Source organism: Urocitellus parryii, chromosome 7 (genome assembly GCF_045843805.1).
Source record: "Urocitellus parryii isolate mUroPar1 chromosome 7, mUroPar1.hap1, whole genome shotgun sequence".
Taxonomy (NCBI): Eukaryota; Metazoa; Chordata; class Mammalia; order Rodentia; family Sciuridae; genus Urocitellus; species Urocitellus parryii.
In genome coordinates, this window is record NC_135537.1 from 152,573,801 (window position 1) to 152,593,790 (window position 19,990).

Consider the following 19,990-nt stretch of genomic DNA (forward strand, 5'->3'; position numbering starts at 1 on the left):
CACCAGGGGAGTTGGGCAGGGACCAAGGTGGAGGTCGGGGCGGAACAGGAGAGAAGCATAACGGTGGTGGTGTTGGCAACAAGTGCTAGAAGCGAGCCAGCACGGAGCACACCAGACACTACCAGCCCCCGGCACCCAGCCCCGAGCACAGAGCATTGAGTCGCCAGGTTGAGCCCTGTGCACGCGAATGCTGCTGGGCTCTCTCACCCCTGCCCAGCCGAACTGGTGCTGCTCATGGACAAGATATGAGAAATGAGTGTTAGACGTCGAAGAATCAAGTTATTGGGCATCCTGATAATGGCAAATGACTTCATTTGACTGTGGAAGTTTCCAAAAGCAGCTGCCAAAGGGGGAAAAATGGAAATGGGAAAGTAATAATACCCTCCAAAAAGATTCTGGGAGTCATTTAGCTTTCCTTCCCATGCATTACTGGAACAGAGAAGGAGAAAAGCTGAACAAGCAGTACAATCCTATTCTGAGCATGTTGGCCAACCAGAGGGGGAATGTATACCGGTCTTTGAAAATAAGTCATCTGAATTATTGTGAACCTGACCTGAGAGGTCAGCTATGACAGATTTTTAAAGTTTGCTGAACAGACTGAAAGACTTTCTCCTGTATTTGAGTTGTAGAAATTATTCACTGCTTATAGATAGATCAACTGAACGTGCAAAGTAACATGTCTTATTGCTGGCGATGAAGTCTCCCACTCCACATTTTCCCAGAAGGCCAGCCATTTGGAAGGCCTCGGGCAGAGAAACTCATGTGGAGAACCAGTCTTCTTGCTGGGCCACACCCTGACCTTTCAGAGTACTGAAATTTCAGAGTGAGAAGTGCAAAGACATTCTTACATGGAACTATGGAGACACTCTGTTCAACTTGTCTCTGAAGGAAGTGCTGTTTCTCAGGTGGGTAGGCACTTCCTGCCCTGACACTGAGCTCCTTTTCAAGGGCAATGATGATGTTTGTGTGAATACCATTCACATCCTGAATTACCTGAACGGCTTACCCAAGCACAAAGCCAAAGATTTGTTTACAGGTGATGTGATCTACAATGCTGGCCCTCATCAAGTCAAGAAACTGAAGCATTACCTTCAAGAGGTTATGTTCTCTGGGGTCTACCCACCTGATGCAGGGGAAAGCAGAGTCCTGTCTAAGGCTGTACAACATAACTGACCAGGTCCATCTCTAACCTATTGATAGCATTTACACTGGAATGTGCCTTCAGAAACTCAGCCTCATTCCAAAAAAAGTACAAGGGCTTCAAGATATTTGATATCAAGAAGAAAAACAAGAATGATATCTGCTCTTACATAGATCTGATGTTAGTACACAGTACAAAACCTCAAGAGATGATTGATATTTGGTCTCAGTTGCAAAATGCGCATTTAAAATGCTGAAATAGGGGCTGGGGTTGTAACTCAGTGGTAGAGCACTTGCCTAGCATGTGAGACACTGGGTTTGATCCTCAGCACCACATAAAAAGGAGTAAATAAAATAAAGGTATTGTGTCCATCTACAACAACAAAAAAAAAATTTTAATAAAATGAAATGCTGAAATATATATAGGCTAAATTTTGCATCAAAAGACCTATCTTGCCTAGTTCCTATGTTGTTTGCTCACATTAGGATAATTTCTATGTTAAATCATCAGAATTACCTTTGTAAGTAGTATCCATTTGAGGGCCTCCAAGTCACTCAATGCTTTTGTGACAAGGGAAAGCAGAAGCTAATAATTTTTATAGATGATATGGTGGAATGATTGGTTCTGATCTTTTCTACTGGCTTGCAGCCATTATTTTCTAAGTATCCTCCTTTCTCATCTGAAATCTTAAGTTCCTGGAATGTGATCATTGTAAGTTATTTTTGTTTTGCTCTTTTATATGATAATATTCCCACTTCCATTATCATGACTGATTTATCTAATTCAGGTGTTTATGAATCTAATGGCTGCCAAGACTTTGCTATGCATGACCCAGTGGTTTTTGTGAAATGGAATTACATTTATTTTCATGAATTTTGGATGAATTTTTTTATATTACCTGTTAAAATGGACTTCAGTCAAGATTTCCTGTCACCCAGAAGTATTTTCTTATCTCCATTTAATTAGTTAATTTTGCAAAATGAGAATCACATCCAGTTTTACCTTGTTGTGATTTACGGTCATAAGGAGAGAGTGAGTTTTAATTTTGTGTGTGTGTGTGGTTTGCTGGGTGGTATCTGAATAATCATCTGATTTTGATGTTTTTGAAATAATTATTATGATTCCATAATGGCTAACCCGGAAATTGACTTGCCCATGACAACCATATGGGCTTATGAATTTTCACTGTGGACCAGGAGGGGGAAAAAAATGTCACTTTTGAACTTGAAGTGAAAGGTCTGAAGTTGCAGACCTTTTCTTACATGGTCCATCAGTTTAAAACTCTGGAATTCTATTCTTGCCATATTTTCACATGTTGCTTATACAACATTATCATTTGGAGTAGTGATAGCTTCCCTGTCTCAGTACAGAAGTGCCTAAGTTTTTACTTATTGTTCAAATCAAAGACAAAAACATTTTCTTAAATATGTTTTGTGTGATATTTTATTTGTACACAATGTTGTTGGTGAAATATTTCCCTAGAGCATGGTACTTTAAATTCTATCGTGTAACATGTTCAATAAAGTTAATGGTTATTTTTTGAATTAAAAAAATCCAACCAGGGCATAAAATTATCAAGATGATAAAAATGAAGAAATATGCTTGCCCTGAAAGAAAAGTTATACAGAGGTGGGAGCTGGCATATACAGGTAGAAAGGTCCAGAATGAAAACACAACATCTTCCTTGCTTCTCATCTCTCTTCCCTGAGCAAAAGACTTTTAAAAGACCAATTCACAGCCATACCCTACAGGGCACTCTGCATCTTCCCAAGAACTTGGATGTCTTGGTCCATGAACCTAGCAACTCAGTGACTTGAAGAAAAGGAAACTAAGTCTCAAAAAGGTCCAGGGGCATAGTCACTGAAAGGTCCCCAGTGGAAAAGGAAGAGAAAAATGAGGGAGTCCAAAGAGGACAGACCACTGGAAACCCTTGACCTTGGGAGCCAACTTGGTTCTCATGGGACTGTCAATGGAGCGTGGTCTAAGACCTGGGTCTGTGACCCCAGTAAAGCCAATCAGTGTACTTTCCTGCACAGGCTCTGCAGAGGCGGGAAGCCCTGCCAAGCCATGGGAACCCAGGATCCTGAGGGCCATCTTCAACAAAATGGAAAACATTTATCTACAAAAAAGAGGGAAAGGGGCCAACCCACAGAGAGGAGGAGAGGGGAGAGATGAGGAACGGAGAGAGCCACAATGATATCATGTGTGCCCCCCTGGAACCAGCTGTAACAAAGCCAGGAAAACCCTTGGACTTAACAGTTACATGGGCCAATTTATTCCCTTTTCTCCCTGAGCTCACTTTGAGTCTGGTCATTTGAAACCAAAAAAGGATCGTGACTTATATATGACCCAGAAGACTATATGGAATGCACGCTGACCACAGTCGCCACAGTTGTCAGACTATCTCTATTTTCAACACTAAATTCTGTGGCCCCAGAAAGCCACTCCCACCCCTGCCTTCTCCAGTCCTCTCTCTAGCCAGCAGCTGGAGTGATCTTCTTCAACAGTTAATCATATTGCATCACTCTCTGGCCCCAGGCCTTCCCTGGATGTCCCATCACAAGCTCCTTTGTATGAGCTTCAAGGTTCCTCTTATCTGGCCCTGGCCTCCTCTCATCTCCGGGCCCCTCCACTCCACCACTCTGCCCTCCCAGGGCTTCAGATTCACCAAGCTTCTTCCTGCCTAAAAGACATCTATTTGCTGTTGTCTCACCCCAAAACTTGGGTGGTGCTGTTCTTCCCTTAACTCCCTTCTCTAACCCGACTTCTTCTCTGCCTTAGTATTCTGGTTCTTTAACAAAGTATCTGAGATGTGTTATTTTATTTCATTTCAGGGAACTGCAGATTGAACTCAGGGGCCCTCGACCACTGAGCCACATCCCCAGCCCTTTTTTTGTATTTTATTTAGAGACAGGGTCTCACGGATGCTTAGCGCTTCGCTGTTGTTGAGGTTGGCTTTGAACTCATGATACTCAGCATCCAAGCTGCTGGGATTATAGGTGTTCGCCACAGTGCCTGGCAGATCTGTTCATTTATAAAGAATACTTAACTCAGGGTTCTGGATATCTTGGTCCATGAACCTAGCAACTTATGAATCCAAGAGTATGATGCTGGCATCTCTGGAGCACCTGGTAACAGCCTTCTTGCTCCTTCATAAGGTGGCAGAAAGCATCCCATAGCCAAATAGAGTAAGCATGCCAGCTCTGACCTCCCCTGTCCTCTTCTTACATCCTCAGACCTTTTAATTTTTTATTTTGAGGCAGGGTCTCACAAGTTCCTGAGGCTGACCTTGAACTTGCAATCATCCTGCCTCAGCCTCCTGAGTGGCAGGGATTACAGGTGTGCACATGGCTCCTTTCCTCTTCTAATGCCATCATGGGGGCTCCATCCTCATGACCCCATCTAATCCTAATTACCAAAGTCCCCAACTCCAAATACCATTAACATAAGAACGTGGGAATTAAGTACCTAGCAGATGAACTCTGGGGGAGACATATTCAAATCACAACGTCCTACAGAGGTGCTCGCTAAAACAACTCTTCCAACGTTGCTTATATTCCCTTCACCTGACTCTTCCACAATGCTCATCACTATGAAATCATATTTTATATTTACTTATCATTCCTCCAACTTTGAAGGTAAGGGGAAGGACCTTGACCATTTGGTTCACTTCGATAGACCCAGTGCCTGGCCTCTGCCACTATGTATTGAATAAACACAATTCCAGTACCATGGCATCCAAACAACGCCTTCCAGCCACTCCCACAAGGCACAGCTTAGAACCCGAGGCCTACATCTGTAGGCGCTCCACCCCACAACTAGTTATGCTGCTAACCAGGGGCTGGCAAGCTGCAGCCTACAGGCCAAATCTGGTCTGTTATCTGCCTTTATATGAACACCTGTAACTGATTTGATAATACAAAAAGATAACTCTGAACTCCAATTTGGCAAAACAATACCTCCCCGGGATAATACCCATTCTTCTCAACCACAAACTGGTATTACAAAAAAGCCGTACTCAATTACTGCTCTTGTATTTTCAATTTCATCAGTGAAAAGTTTGTGTAAATTTGTTTTCTCTCTTGTTATGGTGTAAGTATCTACATAATATCCTCAATATTGCTTCTTGGCCTGCAAAGCCTAAAATATTTACTATCTGGCCCCTTTACAAAGAGAAGAGGAGTTTGTCAACCCCTGCCATTGACTTAACTACTCATTAAAATGGGAAAGGAGACTTAACAGGTCAGTTCAACCCTGGCACCATCCAGGACTAATTGTTAGCAAGGAAACAAGAAGATGACCAAGTCCTAAAGTGATCTTTATGTCCTGGGACCTAGAAGGGAGAGTGGGGGGGGGGGGGGAATCTGATTAAATCTGCAATCTATTGAAAGCACTGAGATGAAACTCTGCAGAGGAAATAGGTATTTTTTTTAACTCGGCAAATATCCCTACAGGTGAAATGACAACGAACACTAGCCTCCATCTCCCCCAGTCCTTAAATAAATAACTAAAGATGTAACTGCCCGCATTTTACCTTAGACGCTCTTAGGAACTTTTGTTTATTCTGTTAGGACCATACATCAGTGCACCAGGGCTTTCGTTAGCCACATGCTTATCAAGGGTCCTCCAGGACACAGGGGTCCTTAGTACAATCCCCCCGACTCCACGCTGCCACACATATCCCATGCCCCCCCAAAAAACAAAACAAAACAAAAAAATAGGAGTAGCACTTTGAAACCTTGTCAGATCAATCAACAAGCCTCCATCCAATGGGGCAAGCACAGCCACGCCCGCTCTAACTCTACCGGCAGTTGGCCCAAGGATGACGTCTGTGGCAGCCGTGGGCTAAGGCTAAAATTCACCCCATCTCAGCCAGCAAAAGTCCAGTAATGGTCTGGGAAACACATGAGAGCCCAAGTTCTACTGGAGCTGCCAAGACACTAAAGGAACGAAATATGTCCTTCTCTGGAAGGGAGCACATTTTCAGGAGCTGTGTGGGGAAGGATGGGCCAGTGGGCTGTTGATATCCAAATCATCATTAAATGACTCAACTTTCCAGAAATAAAAGGCGTCACAGTGGGAAATTCTCCATCTTGACTTTGCTCTCTGGCTTCAGCAGAATAAAGCTGCAGAGCAGAGAACCAACTGATTTTTAAGCATTGCTTTAAAATTACAAGAGTCACCCTCACCCAGTCCAGTCATTACTAATTTCCTGCTTTCCACACCCTGATCCTTGCACCGCCCTGTGAAATTACTGAGTGCCAAGAGGGCTGAAGCGGCCCAAGAGGGGGCCCAGGAGGAGCCCTGCTGGCCTGAGCAAACTGCTGGCCTAAGGGGCCCCATCCAAGTTAACACAGGCCAGGAAGAGACAGAGAAGCCTGCACACACCAACGTGAGTCCTTTGAGGCCTAGAACCCCGTCCAGGTACAGCCATCACAAAGGACAATCATTCAGGGATTAGGTGACACTTATTCCTCTGGTCCTGCCCTTCACCTCCCATCCAGGGTACCTGCATACCTCCTGCTAGAATCACAGACCCCAGCAGAAGAGCAAAGAGACAGGCGTGGTGCTGCCCGTGGGCAAGGCCAACCACACGTGGACCCGTTAGAAACAAGGGTCCCGGCCACCTACCACCTGGGAGCCCCCTTCATCTGCTTCCCTTCCACCCACCAAAGTCCTTACATCCTGTTTTCCCTTCTCCTTCCTGTCTCAAATGAGAGGAGCAAATACCAAGGGTTCTGTCCAGGCTTCTAAATTCTAGAAATCAAAGAACACAGTGGTTCTCCTTATCTGAATTTCACTTTCTACAGTTTCAATGACCCGACAGTCAACTGTGGTCAAAAATATTACATGGAAAATTCCAGAAATAAACAATTTGTACATTTTCAATAATTTTATTTTAGTATACTGTTAAAACTGTGCCCTTTTGTTATTACTTCTTATTATTAATCTTACTATCCCTAATTTGTAAATTAAACTGTTATCATAGGATTCGAACCCACAGGGTTCAGCACCATCTGCTGTTTCTGGCACCTGAGGATCCTTAAACATTGCGGATAAGGGTAGACTACTGCAAACAGGACTCCAGGCTACAGATTTCTCTACTCGGGAAAATATCAAAGTGGTCTCAGGTTCCAAAAGAGAGATGGTGTCCCAAGACATCATGCATTGGTGAATCCCAGAAGGCAGCTGGTTAAAGAAGGAACAATGCAGGTTCATGCCTTCACATCCAGAGTCACTCACTTGACAAACATCTGCTGACAAAATACCCACTATGTGCAGAGGCACTGTGCGGGGAACATAGTAGCAAACCAACCAGACAAGAAATTCCTGCCCTCCTGGGCCTCGCTTCAGACGCCTCCTGTACCTTTAGGGTCTGAAAGGAATACAAGGATGGAGAAGCTGGGCTTGCATGGCCCTCCACCTCAGGACTGCATCACATGTTCACTGACTGTCTCCCTCGGCCCCTCATTCCTCCAACACAAACTTGGAGCAGGCACTGGAACTGGTGGAAGGGTCCAGAATTTACATACAAGAGGCCTAGGAACAGCAAACTCCTAGAGGGAGAGGAAGGTGCGTTGACCTGTGGTGGCTGAAAATATGACAGAGATGAGGGAGGGAGCACCCCCACAACAGGCCCCGGGACTTCAGGGCCAGCGAGACCGGGCCAATGCCCTTCCTGGGATGACGGGGGGTGGGGAGGTGAGGGGTGCTGCTTATTCTGTTCTGACCTCCAGAACCACTGCTGCTCTCTTTCTTGCTGCCCAGGGCCTTGCAGGAAGGACCTCCACAGGATGGTCTCAGGGCTCCCTCCCTCTTTACCTTCAGGCCGGGCCTGGCCCACATGAGTCAGCATCAGGAGACGCTAGGAAGAAGACGGCCTCCCCGCCGTCCCTGCTTGCTGGGCCGTGTTCCTCTGCTCTGTACCCACAGCCCTGCAGGGCAGCCCTCCTCACAGCTGAACTCCAGTGGAGGCTCCCTTCCCCTGCCCCTTGGGGCCTGGGGGACTTCTGCAGAGCGCTGGTGCCTGTTCCTCGTTCCTTCTTGAGCCTTCTCCTCTCAACAGTCAGTCCTTTCCATTACCCTCTCCCCTACTGTTCTGTCCCCACAGGAACCCTGGCTGATGAGGCCGTGGGTGAACCTCAGTCTGAAAAGTGTCATGCGTACTGACGGGACGAGCAGAGCACATCAAGCACAGGAGGAGAGGACGAGGACCAGGAGCAGCTCACAGGCCAGTGGGGCAGCAGCCGGCTGGATAAGCAAGATGGAGGGAAGTGCACCCCAAGCCAGAGAGCCCCATTAGCAAGGGCAGAGAGGCATCAACAGCCACCAGAAGCAGGAACTGAGGCATTGAGACTTGACCCTAAGCAACGGGCAGACTCTGAAGGCCAATCACAGGGTGACTCCATCCAGCACTCCATGTATTTTCAGACACATCCCTTCCCTGGACAAACTGGAAATTGGCATTCGCTTAGGACAAATAAACATAATCCCTAAAACTGCTATTCCAGAGCACTGTGTCTGGAATCGAAGGCAAAAAAATAAAAGCTATCAGACCATGAAATATGGTTCACAGTAATATCCTCCCGTGAAAACACACTCTCTCTCTCTCTCTCTCTCTCTCTCTCTCTCTCTCTCTCTCTCACACACACACACACACACACACACACACACACACACCTATTTCTGGCACTGTTAACAACAGGCACTGGAGCATTAACAACCCCAGGTGAAAACACACCAATCATTAACAACAGATTTTGAGAAGTTTACAACCTAAATAACTATCAGTGGAACACATAAGTTACTTAATATAAAGCGGTTCCATATGGTTCATTTATAATTCACGTGGCATCAGTCAGCAAGAATCCACTGAAGTGACATCACCAGAACCACTAGATGACTTTAATTCTTCTACAAAGGCAGCAAACAAGAGTGTATTCAGGAGATGTTCAGGTGCTACTGGATTCTACAATACTCCTGGGCTTAAATATTAAATTCTTAGTTTCCTACTGTCATTTGGGTTTTCGGGTATAAATACATATGTGCGAGAGAGCGAGCAAGTGAGAGTGTGTATGTGTATGTGTGTGTGTGTGTCCTGAAAGTGGATTAAAAAGGCTTCAAGTAAAATAAATTCTAACATTCCTCTGCTAAAAAGCCCACCATGGCCAGTGTTAACTCCTTTTTATTGTTCTTGGTTGCAAGCAGACAGGTTGGAACACAAGCATGCATGTGTACCAACTTGACAACTGTAATTAAACTGATAAAAGGTGACCTATTGGCCTACGGAAGTATTCATAATCACTGTTACTCACTACACAGTACCTAGACACAGAAGCACACAATTCACCTTTCGAAAGCCAATCCACCACAGCATTTCGTTTTCCTCTTTATTCTCCCCCCAGTATATATAATGGCCACGTATGTTGACAGCTTTCCCCTATTTCTTTAATCGCTGTCAGAATCACTCATAAATGTTAATTATGAAGAAGAGTTCAATGTTCTTCCCCACCTGTGCCAATGGAGAACCTCTGAGTTTCCTGTACTCTTCCTTTGAGTCTTCATTTTCCAGAGCTGCTCTCCTCCACCTCTCCAATGAGCTCAGGGGCACATGCACATATGCCCATGCAGGCACATGCATACATGCACACACATACACACACACATATTCACACTCCGCACATCTCCAGTGCTGAGTCAGGAGTCAAACAGCATTCATTCAGAAAGGGAGAAGCAGGTGGCAGAGGAGGGTCCTAACAGTAGGACAGGGGGATGCTCGAGGGGGCAGCAGCCTGGACCCCCTCATCTCAGGCCTTGGATCCTGGAACAGAACAAAGGAGTGGTCGGCCAGGAACCACGATGGAGGGCCAGCCAGAGACTAGTGTTTTTCAGAAGATGTGAGAAAACTTCTCTGTGCCCCCAAATATCTCCTTGGTCTGCTAGCCAGGACGTGAAGCTCTGAACTAGAGATAAAGCTTTTGGGTCTATAATTTGAAATGGGCGTCTTGCAGGCAGCACACTGGCACCTCAGAGAGTTCACTCAAACAAGTAGAAACAATGTCAGACCTTTCCTAATTCAAACAGTCAGAAGCTAAGAATCCAGAACACCGAGAGGGAATGTGACTTGGAGAGGAAAGGGACACCACCTTATAAATGCTACCACTCCCTCATAGGGCATCTTCCCTGGCTACAAAAGCATCCTAAATCTGAGAGTTCCGGTGTCTGAGTAGTGGTCTCTAGTCCCAGGGGCAGCCTAGGTACCTGTCCCTCCCTACCTGCTCACCTCCGGGACTCCCGTCTCAGCTCCCTGGTCTAACAGTCCGCACACTCAGTGGCACAGGTATATGTTGGAGCAGGTGTGAGATACGCTGCAAGCAACTTGTGCTACTAGGAAAGAACCAAAGCATGTGAAGAACTCCGCATTTAAGAAAGCAGAGCAGATTCTAGGTGTTTCCTATAGCAATGTCACCTTCCCCACCGGCTGCAGTGCGTGCACCCATGAGTAGACTAAGAAGGGCTGAACATGCAGCAAAGCACAGAGGAACCTAACCGTGAGCCCCAGGAAGGCAGGGACCAAATGCACTTATCTTGCTCCCAGCTGCGTCCCCACAGTCAGCCCTGGGCCCGGCAGAGGGCAAGGCCGGTAGTGTTGGTTCAGTGAATGAGAGAAGGAAAGAACACTCAGCCAACATCCTGAGAGCCGGACAGTGCGCTAAGACCACCTGAAGACGACCGATAATGACATCAACCACAGCTAATTCCACTGGGCACACATTGTGGGCAAACTAGAGACAACCTACTCTGCCAAAGGAGGAACCCCAAGATCCAACTCTACCACTCTGCTTCCAGGGGTGCTGTGGAAGCTGTGGTGCTGACCTCACTGAACACCCTAGTCACGATGATGAAGACAGACAACCCGATAAAAGAGCCAGGGGCCGCACCACGCACAATGCTAAGTGGGAAGAGCAAGGGAAGAGCGTACATCTGCTCTTCAGAAACGCCTACACCAAGGGTTTGTACGCACGGGGACGGCCTGGAAAGCAACGTGACCCACAGGCAGGATGGTGGGTGGACGTGTTCCTTTGCTTTGCTTAGAATTTGAAAATTGCTGCTGTAATGTTGCATTCATTATTGAAAAACAATGTTTAAGATATTTTTAAAGAGCTATTTTGGAGTCTAGGTCTCATAATTCAAATGTTGATGATAATACACTATAGAGTACTCAGTATACCAATTCCCACTCTTTTGCTAGAATCTTAGTCCAGGACACACCACATCCTTATTACCCATGGCAATAAGGCAATGGGAAGGACCAGGACGGTCACAGCGCATTTCCAGGAACAACAGTGAGCAGGAACACTGTCTACGGGCTGCTTCATTGAGAAGCTGGCCTTGGTAAGATGCTGGCAAATTTTCTATATGGAACTCCACGGCAGAGACATTACTGATATGTGTCTGGCATGGCTAAGATGTGGCCTGAATCCTTAAGGCATCATTTTAAAGATAACCAAGGTAAATTCAAAATACATGCGCACACACATACACACACGCCTGGTACCACTCTCTATATTCTGTTCAAACACTGTATAAATTAAGACCCTTTGTAAAATGTCCTATCCAATGATTCAAACAACAACAACAAAGAATATCTTGTGGTCTTAAAAGCATTTAAACTCATCTAGTTTGGACTACAGTTACCACATTCACAGTTTTATTTCATTCCTCTGTAAGACAGAGCTTTCTCAAATCCCCTGAGAGGCCCAGTCGTAGGTTATTGCACATATTAAATCAATGGATGAGATCAATGAATTCAATGAGTTTACGTCTTCATTAAGAAATACTTAAAAAAAATGGGCATTATTTTCACATTTCAATTCCTGTTAAGAATAAATATTAAAAGGGGTTATTTCACTGTTACACTTTTTAAATTCCAAAAGGTTGCAATTTTTATGCAACTCCCAAAAAATCAAGCAGAGGGGATCTTACGAAACTACAAGGGAGGGCTAAGGATGTGGCTCAAGTGGTAGCGCGCTCGCCTGCCATGCGTGTGGCCTGGGTTCGATCCTCAGCACCACATACAAAGATGTTGTGTCCGCCGAAAACTAAAAAATAAATAATAAAAAATTCTCTCTTTAAAAAAAAAAAAAAGAAACTACAAGGGAGACCAATAGAGTAGAGGAAGGAACCCAGAGAGAGGGATGACAGGAGGGAAAGGGAAGTAGTAGGGGGTGAAACTGACCAAATTATGTCATGTGCATACACAAATATGTAACAACCAATCCCACTGTTATGACTAATTATAATGTACCCATTTTAAAAATGAAAAAAAGAAATGCACGTACACAAGTAATAGCTGTTTCTCCTTTACAGTAGCGATGTGAAATCTTCTTTAAAACAAATGTTCTTATGGTCACAGAGTAAATCAATATAAAAATATATTTAGTAATTGTGAAACACATCCCTTGAGAATATGGTTAAAAAAAAATCACAAAAGTTTGATAAAAAGCAGCATTTGTGGGGTACGAACCTAACATTTTTCATCTCTCATCTTTGACCTTCCTTTTTCTCCTCCTCCTCCATCGGCCACCCATTCCTCTATTTCAAAAAGATGCACCTATCACAACAAAGGGAGTCCACCAAGGTAGGACTGCTGCATTTCCTGTTTGCTCTGCATGGGACCCTGCCATGAGCTCATTTTAAAACACAAGGCAATGCCTTCAAGAGCAGGTGCTATGCTACCTCCTGCGCAAGAAAGAAGGGGAAATGAGGAAATAGACACATATCTGTTTATCTTTACAGAAAGAAGAGCAAGAAAGACAAACTAGAAAACACTGAGGTTGGTTGTCTCCAGGGAGGGGAGATAGGGTAGGAGGGAAGTCACAGCCCTTCTCTCAAGCTGAGTAAGATTAGATGAACAAGAGGGACAGCAAGAGGAGGAAACCCTGAGGCTGGAAGCAAACCGTGCCCATGTGCAGGGCGTGGGGAGAGCGAGCCCAGGAGTTCATGCCCACAGGATCTGAATGGATGAGCAAAGTGCACAAGCCCTGAACACTCAACAGGTCAGTCTTCCACAGTGGCCTGGGCACACCATGCTGACCCTGCTTTAGATGTGCTAAAGTGCAAGCTTAGTAAAGTGCTGAGGGTGACAGGGCCCTCACAGAGACAGAGATTGAGGAGGCACAAAAGGACTCTGGCAGAAGAGCCAGGACTGGAGGAATAATGTGGATGCTTGACTTGTGTGTGTGTGTGTGTGTGTGTGTGTGTGTGTACATTTACATACAAATGTCTCCCAGATCTCCGCTGAAATGGCCTAAAAGCAAAGATACCCCAGTAACAACCAGCAAAGATGATCTACTAACACTGATTTATCTTGGCCTCTAAATCCATTCCTCACTAAAAGAAACGGGCTCCTTAGAGAAATGACTAACTCCAGGTCTGGGGCAGGGCAGGCATGAGAGGAACTTGGAGCAGCGTGGTATGCCAGAAAGTTAAGAAGCACTTTAAAATGCTGGAAGGAATCAGAATAAAGGGCCTCCCGCTGGTCCAATTTAGGCACCAAAATGATTAACTACGGTAATGATTATAAGTCACTGAAATAATAGTCCACATCTATAACGGCAAAGAAGGAAGGGCTCCTTCTCAGCAGAACTGCTGACTGCCAACTGGAAGACACGGCAAGAGTGCAGGAGGGGGACGATCACCTTGTAACCACCAGTCAAGACTAGATCAGGCAAGACGCGCAGGCAGAGGCTAAGCCGAGTGGAAACTTGGACAAGGAGCGGATCTTACAGCGTCTACCCAAAGACTGCTTATTAGCTGCAAGAGAAAACCTAATTACCATACAGTGGCGAAATCAAACAACACCTTGGCCAGGTCATCAAAGAGAGGCAGATGGACATCAAGTGCCTCCAAACGTGATAGCCTGAGAAGGACATGAAAAACACTTAACATCATATTCTGGCCAGGAATGCATCATTTGCATTTAATCATGAGGAAATATTGGACAAGAATGTTCTCATGGAAAAAAAAAAAAGGGTGGGGGGAGGTGGATATATTCTTTATAAATGGCAATATCACGGAAGGCAAAGAGAGGCTATAGAAACATTCCAGAGTACACGAAAGAGACAAAAAAAAAAAAAAATGTCACACCTGCTTCTCTATTATGTCCTATATTGGAGGGAAAAAGAATTCCACGAACGACATTCGGGGTTGATGGAATGCGGATCAATAAGATCGACGTGAAGTTTCTAAGTGTCCTGTAGCTGGGCCGGAGAATACCACTATTCTTAGAAACCAACCGAGTGAAGGACATATGGGGGTTCTACGTACCTATTCTTTAAGGTGTTCCCTAAGTCTTAAATTATTCCCAAACACAGAGCAGAAAAGGAAGAAGGAGGAGGAAAGGCAGCAATTTGGTAGACAAAGCTGAGGCCGCGTCCACTGACTCAGCACGTGGCTCAGCTGAGCTCACGTGCTCCTTCGAAGCTTTGCTCCGTTTCCCCATCTGTAAAGTGGGTCAGATGGCTCAGCTCCTGCCTGCCTCACAGGTTCTGCAGAAAGATAAAGTGACACACAAGCATGCAAAAGCAGTAAAACTGATTTAATCACATCTTCTGAGGGCAGTCATCACTGGGCTGTTTCTCTCTCCTATTGGGTATCAGATTTTGCAAGATAATAGCTGAACTCTGGCAAAGGTGGATGACTTCAAAAAAGGGAGTCAAGGTCACAGAACTCTTTAACTGGGTGTTGTCGGATAAATATTTGCTTAAATACAATCCCCAAAGTCATCAATGTATTCTAGGATCATTTCGAAATGTGTGTATTTGGAAGCAAAAGAATTACAATGGCCAAAGATGGGACAATATACTAAAATTAACCACAGCTGTTTAGAGTGATTGATCACAACTCATTTTCCTCTACTGCTTTTCAAAGTTTATACAGCGGTTTTGTACTTTCTAATTTGTAAAGACAGTTCTGTGGTTATGGGAAACGTTCCCAAAGGTCTTCAAAACTTCGCTCCACCTTCACAAGCCCTCCTCATACTCTCAGCTGGTAGTCAACCCCAGAAAGAAGACCTCGTAAGTGCATGAGTGGAACAAGCAATTTCTGCATATAAAATGAAGAATGGGCAGTCTGGAGGTTTTCAAGTGATACTCTGCCAACTTCCTGGTCCAGATTTAGACCTGCTCCCTCTAACCAAGGGAAAAAAAAAAATTATTTTCAACTTCAAGTCCTCACAAAAATACCACAATTAATGACTACGCATTCCTTCGGGAGAAGTCCAATCATCAACCACCAAAGTTTCTACTGAACTTGGCCCTTGGGGCTCCTGAAAATACCCTAGACTTCCTTCCTAGTAGCTGAGCAACCTGAAGACTTGGAGAAAGACCAAAATCTCAAGGTGGCCCCTCAGTGCATTCAACTAAGAAATACACCAAGTTTCCATACTGCCCATCTCCCTGCCGATGTGGGGACAGGATGTCCATGTCCCAAGGAGGTGTTTTGCCAACATCTCTCAGATCCACATCAAATATAATATTCAAACCAATTAGCTCCAACAGCATCAGGAGCAAGCAGCATCTCCACGCTCTCATTACGGGCCATCCTATTCAATTCCTAATGAGAGGAGAGACAAAGGCAGTGGATGCAATAGGGTCTACTTCAAAAATTCTTTTTCTTTTAGAAAACAGATCCTCTTTTGTTCTGGTTAAACACCAATTACTCTGCTCTCTCTAACATGCAAATCAGCTGAAAATAGGGCAATATGTAGCTCACTCCAGTTCCACTGCAAGTTTGAATGAAGAAAAGAGAAAGAGGACAGGGAGGGAGAGGGAGAGGGTGAAAAGAAAGGGGAGAGAAAGAAGAGGGAAAGGAGAAAGGCAAGATGAGCGATAGAGGCAAATCCCTGGGGGTCTTCAATTCCAAGTACTTTGTGCTCAGATAAAGCTCTTTTCAAAAAGCTTTTTTGTATTATCTGTGCCGGTGCCCACAAGCGGTGATTTTGCCATTATCCAAAAAAATAAAGCAAGAAAAGAAAAAGCACATTAAAGTATACAATATAAGCAAGAAAAGCAAAAGTAGCCAACAAAGCTATTTACCCACAGCTCTCACTTGCTACAAACACCCTCCAAAAAAAGTGATGTTGCTGGCGTCACATACCAGAGCAGGGGAAGGAGGAGGAACTCACAAGTCCTACCAGCCCTGGATGGTAAAAGGTCCCCAGGCAGGAGGTGCTGTGAGGACCAACCCAGGAAGCATCCAGCTCAATCTCTGGCTCAGGCACTGGGGTGCTTGGTTTGGTTTTTCCCTCATTTTCATTGAGTTTAACTACTTTGAAATTTCAATCCTCCAACACATTATTGCTTTTCTTTCTCTTCTTTTCTTTTCTTTTTTTTTTTTTTTTAATGCAGGTGGGTATGTGGTGGGGTATATCCAGGTTCTCTCAGCTCCCAAGGAACAACACAGCACTTCTCAGTCCTCGCTGTACACCTGTCACCCAGGAGAGCTGGAGGAGAGGCACACCTGACTCTCAGGTCTGCCTGAGATCTGAGCCTCTGCATCTCTAACAGGCTCCCAGGTGATGCCGGGACCACTTGGAGCCACCTTCCTTGCTTCTGCCTCTCATTTCAGATTTTGTCTTGCTTGACCTTCTTCCCTCACCCACCACCCCCCAGTTGAAGTGAGGAGCCCTAAAACAACAGCTCCCTCATGCTAGGCTTGGATGGTCACGCTGCCCCAGGCACCACTGAGTTTCTCCACAATGCACCCAAGCGAGCACACTCAGGTCAGAAGGGACTTCGGGGAGGAATGCAAGTCCAGGGCCAGAAGTGACCCCGTATTACTGCTGAGGCTCCCCCAAGGACAACCAATCCAGGGCTTCAAGTCAAGGAAGGGCAGCCAAGGTGAGCAGTGACCAGAAACAGGGCTTCCTGCTGCTGGACTCAGGTGCACCGCGAAGAACGTGCGGCACACACTGGCACTCGGCAGAGGGTCAGCCTCCAGCGCCCTCTCTTACACCAACCCCAGTCTGAAGGACAAGTGGCCCCTGTCCACTCCACTCAGAACTCGAGTGTCCAGCTGACAACACTTCCCACTCAACACCCCCTCCAGGAGGCAGTTTCTCTTGGCCCGCCCCAATCCCAGAACTGCTAGCCTGGCAGGAAAGACTACAGGGTGAAATGACCCAGTCACAACGAGGGGATCCCCCCCGCATTTCCCCTTTCTGGATCTGCCCTCTTTACATCTGGGATGCCAGTCAGGGCACAAATGTCCCACCCCTGTCCCAGGACAAGAAAATAAAGACACTCACATTTGCTCCGATCTCTTTAAGTGCCGGGACTGATCCACTACATTTCATCTCATCTAGGCCTCCAGAGAGCCCCGCAGTGTTGACACTACCTCCATTTGGCAGGAGAGAAAATGGAGAGGCCAAGAGGTGACCCTCTGATGGTGCTAGCAATGACGGCGTGGTAGCAGAGGTGGCACTGTGGTGGCTGGTAGGGTGGCTCTGGAGGCAGACTCCACAGGTTTGCATAATGGCCTGACACTTACTAACTGCACAAATAGGAGCCTCTTTCAGCCCCTGAAAACAGGCTAAGAAGCGTGCTGTTCTCCAAGGGAAGTTGTGAGGACTGACTGGGACATCCTGGAGTTAAGGTGCCATCATTCAATGTCAACAAGCTGGGAAGGGCTGGACCCACCCTTGAAGGGAGGTGAGCTGGGGCTAGGGCTGGGCTGCACCGTTTGGAACAGGCTCGCAACTTTAAAGTGGTCAACTTCACTCCCATCTGGTGAGGACCACCACACACGCACAGGTGGCCTTGGGGACTCAACTTCAGCTGGGCAAACCACTTTCCAGGAGCCCGGAATGCACACTGCACAGACCATGGGAAGCTGTTAGAGTTTCCAGGAGTCGTGAGGTCCAAAGGTCTCAAGTGGCAATGGAGTCACCGGTGGGCTGAAGCAGCCCTGCTCACTGCTCTATGCACCGGAAGCCAGCAGCTCACTCACACCTACCACCTTTCCTCGCAGGGAAAATTCTCAGGAGGGAAAAATGGATTCATGGGCATCGTGGCGGGGTGTAAAGTGCAGGACAGAGAACAAGGAGGGGCGGGGAAACCACTCCACCCTCTCCATCACACACCTCGACAGCAGAGCAGGTCCAAATCAGCACCAAACACCCAGGGCGAAGCAAAGGGAGGGGGCACAGAGCGCAGGGAACCTGCAGGTACAGTAAGACGGAAGAAGAGAAGGAATGGCACCTGCAGACAGACGCTGGTCAGTGTCAATCAAACAGAAGAAAATGGAAATGGCTCTTACTTTTTAAGTGTGCCTGTCAGATGAGACAGGGAGAAAACTAGTTGGCTTTTAAGACAATCCTGAATCAATCCAAGAGACAATGACCTAAATACGCCGACCCCCCTGGAGGCTGCCCCCCAAAAGCGAGGCCACTGGTGCTTGGCTTGACGCTTTCCTTTCCTGGGAGACCTTGTGTGATGGACAGATCTAAGAAATACCCTATAATCTGCATTTACGCTATTTGTCTCTTTGATACATCAAATACAGATATTTGCATCATTTATTTTAACATGCGTGATTTTCCTCTGAAAGCCAAAAAAAGAGAAAGTCAGTCTGATCCCCAGCCCCACTCCCTCCCCTCTCCTCTTCTTTAGAAGCCTGAAAACTTAAGCCTGGCACCCCTGACAAACCAAATTGATCTGGAAAGATCTTCAGAGGCCAGTTGCATTAAAGAACAAATAAAGGACTCTCCTGGCAGAGGAGACAATAAAGACAAAGAGGAGCCCAGGGGTGGGTCCCTCTCACCATTGGCAGCCCCTGGAGGTGAAGGCAGGGAAGGAGGGCGGAGGAGGGCAGAGGAGGGCGGTCACCCCAGGAGCTGCTCCAACCACTCTACTCAGCCCACATTATCTGCTTTGTGGTGCAACTCAATTATGTACCCTGCCACCACAGCCTTCAATGAAAAGCCCTCGCAGGGGCCCGGATGAAGAAGACAGGTTCAGCCCTAGTAATACTGAGAGGCCTACAGGCGGGGCCCACTGCCCCAGTACACGAATAGGCACCTATGAGTTATGCAGCCTTCGGGGTCTCCAAGGAACTGGGGCACAATCAGTCTGTATGGGGCCCTGCCAAGTTCCTTATCCTTTATTTATGCTCTCACAGACACCTGAACAGAAATATGGGCATGCAAGAGCCACTCACCCCATATTTCACCACCAACGAACTCCAGAGGCTCATCTTCTCAGCCTCCCACAGAGGCTCCTATTTGCCAAATGCTACTGTGTGACTCCTCTGTGCAGCAATCCCTGGGGACAGCACAAGGGCTAGCCCAGCCCCGGAAGGGTAGGTGTGCCTCCCTGCTTGCTGGAGGAGCAAAATGCAACAGTGGGGGATGGTGGAAGTGAGGGCTGGAACCCAGATTCCACCCAGCTCTTCCCAACACCTGTGTCAACCCCGCAGGTGTCCCAATGCCTGCTCTGAACTTTCTTTGTGCATCACTCGCCTCAGATCAAGCTGTTCATATTTTTCTTTGGCCATTTCTTTCCTAAGTTACGCACCCAATATTCATTTGTTGAGCACTTACATGTCAAACAGTATTCTGGGTACTGAGAATAACCTGAACAAGACAGGTAAGGTAGATAAGAGTCTCAAAACAAACAGAACTGCTTCCACACCACCACTCAGCATCCCCTCCTTTCTCTTAACTCAAGATGGGCATGTGATCCCTTTTTTTCCTCCTGGAGAAGCCCTGCCACAAGATCAAAGATGGCGGGCAGCTGCAGGATGCTCCTCCTTTGCAGAACACAGACAGCACACAATCACTGCCTGTGG

General features: G+C 46.3%; 1 protein-coding gene and 1 pseudogene across 9 annotated transcripts in view; one reads left to right on the plus strand and one right to left on the minus strand.

Moving 5' to 3' along the window:
* Msi2 (musashi RNA binding protein 2) overlaps window positions 1-19,990 on the minus strand; it is a 366,811-nt gene that overhangs the window by 275,378 nt on the left and 71,443 nt on the right. The gene's annotated exons all lie outside the window — the stretch shown is intronic.
* On the plus strand, window positions 253-1,397 carry LOC113195718 (N-acetyllactosaminide beta-1,3-N-acetylglucosaminyltransferase 2-like; annotated as a pseudogene).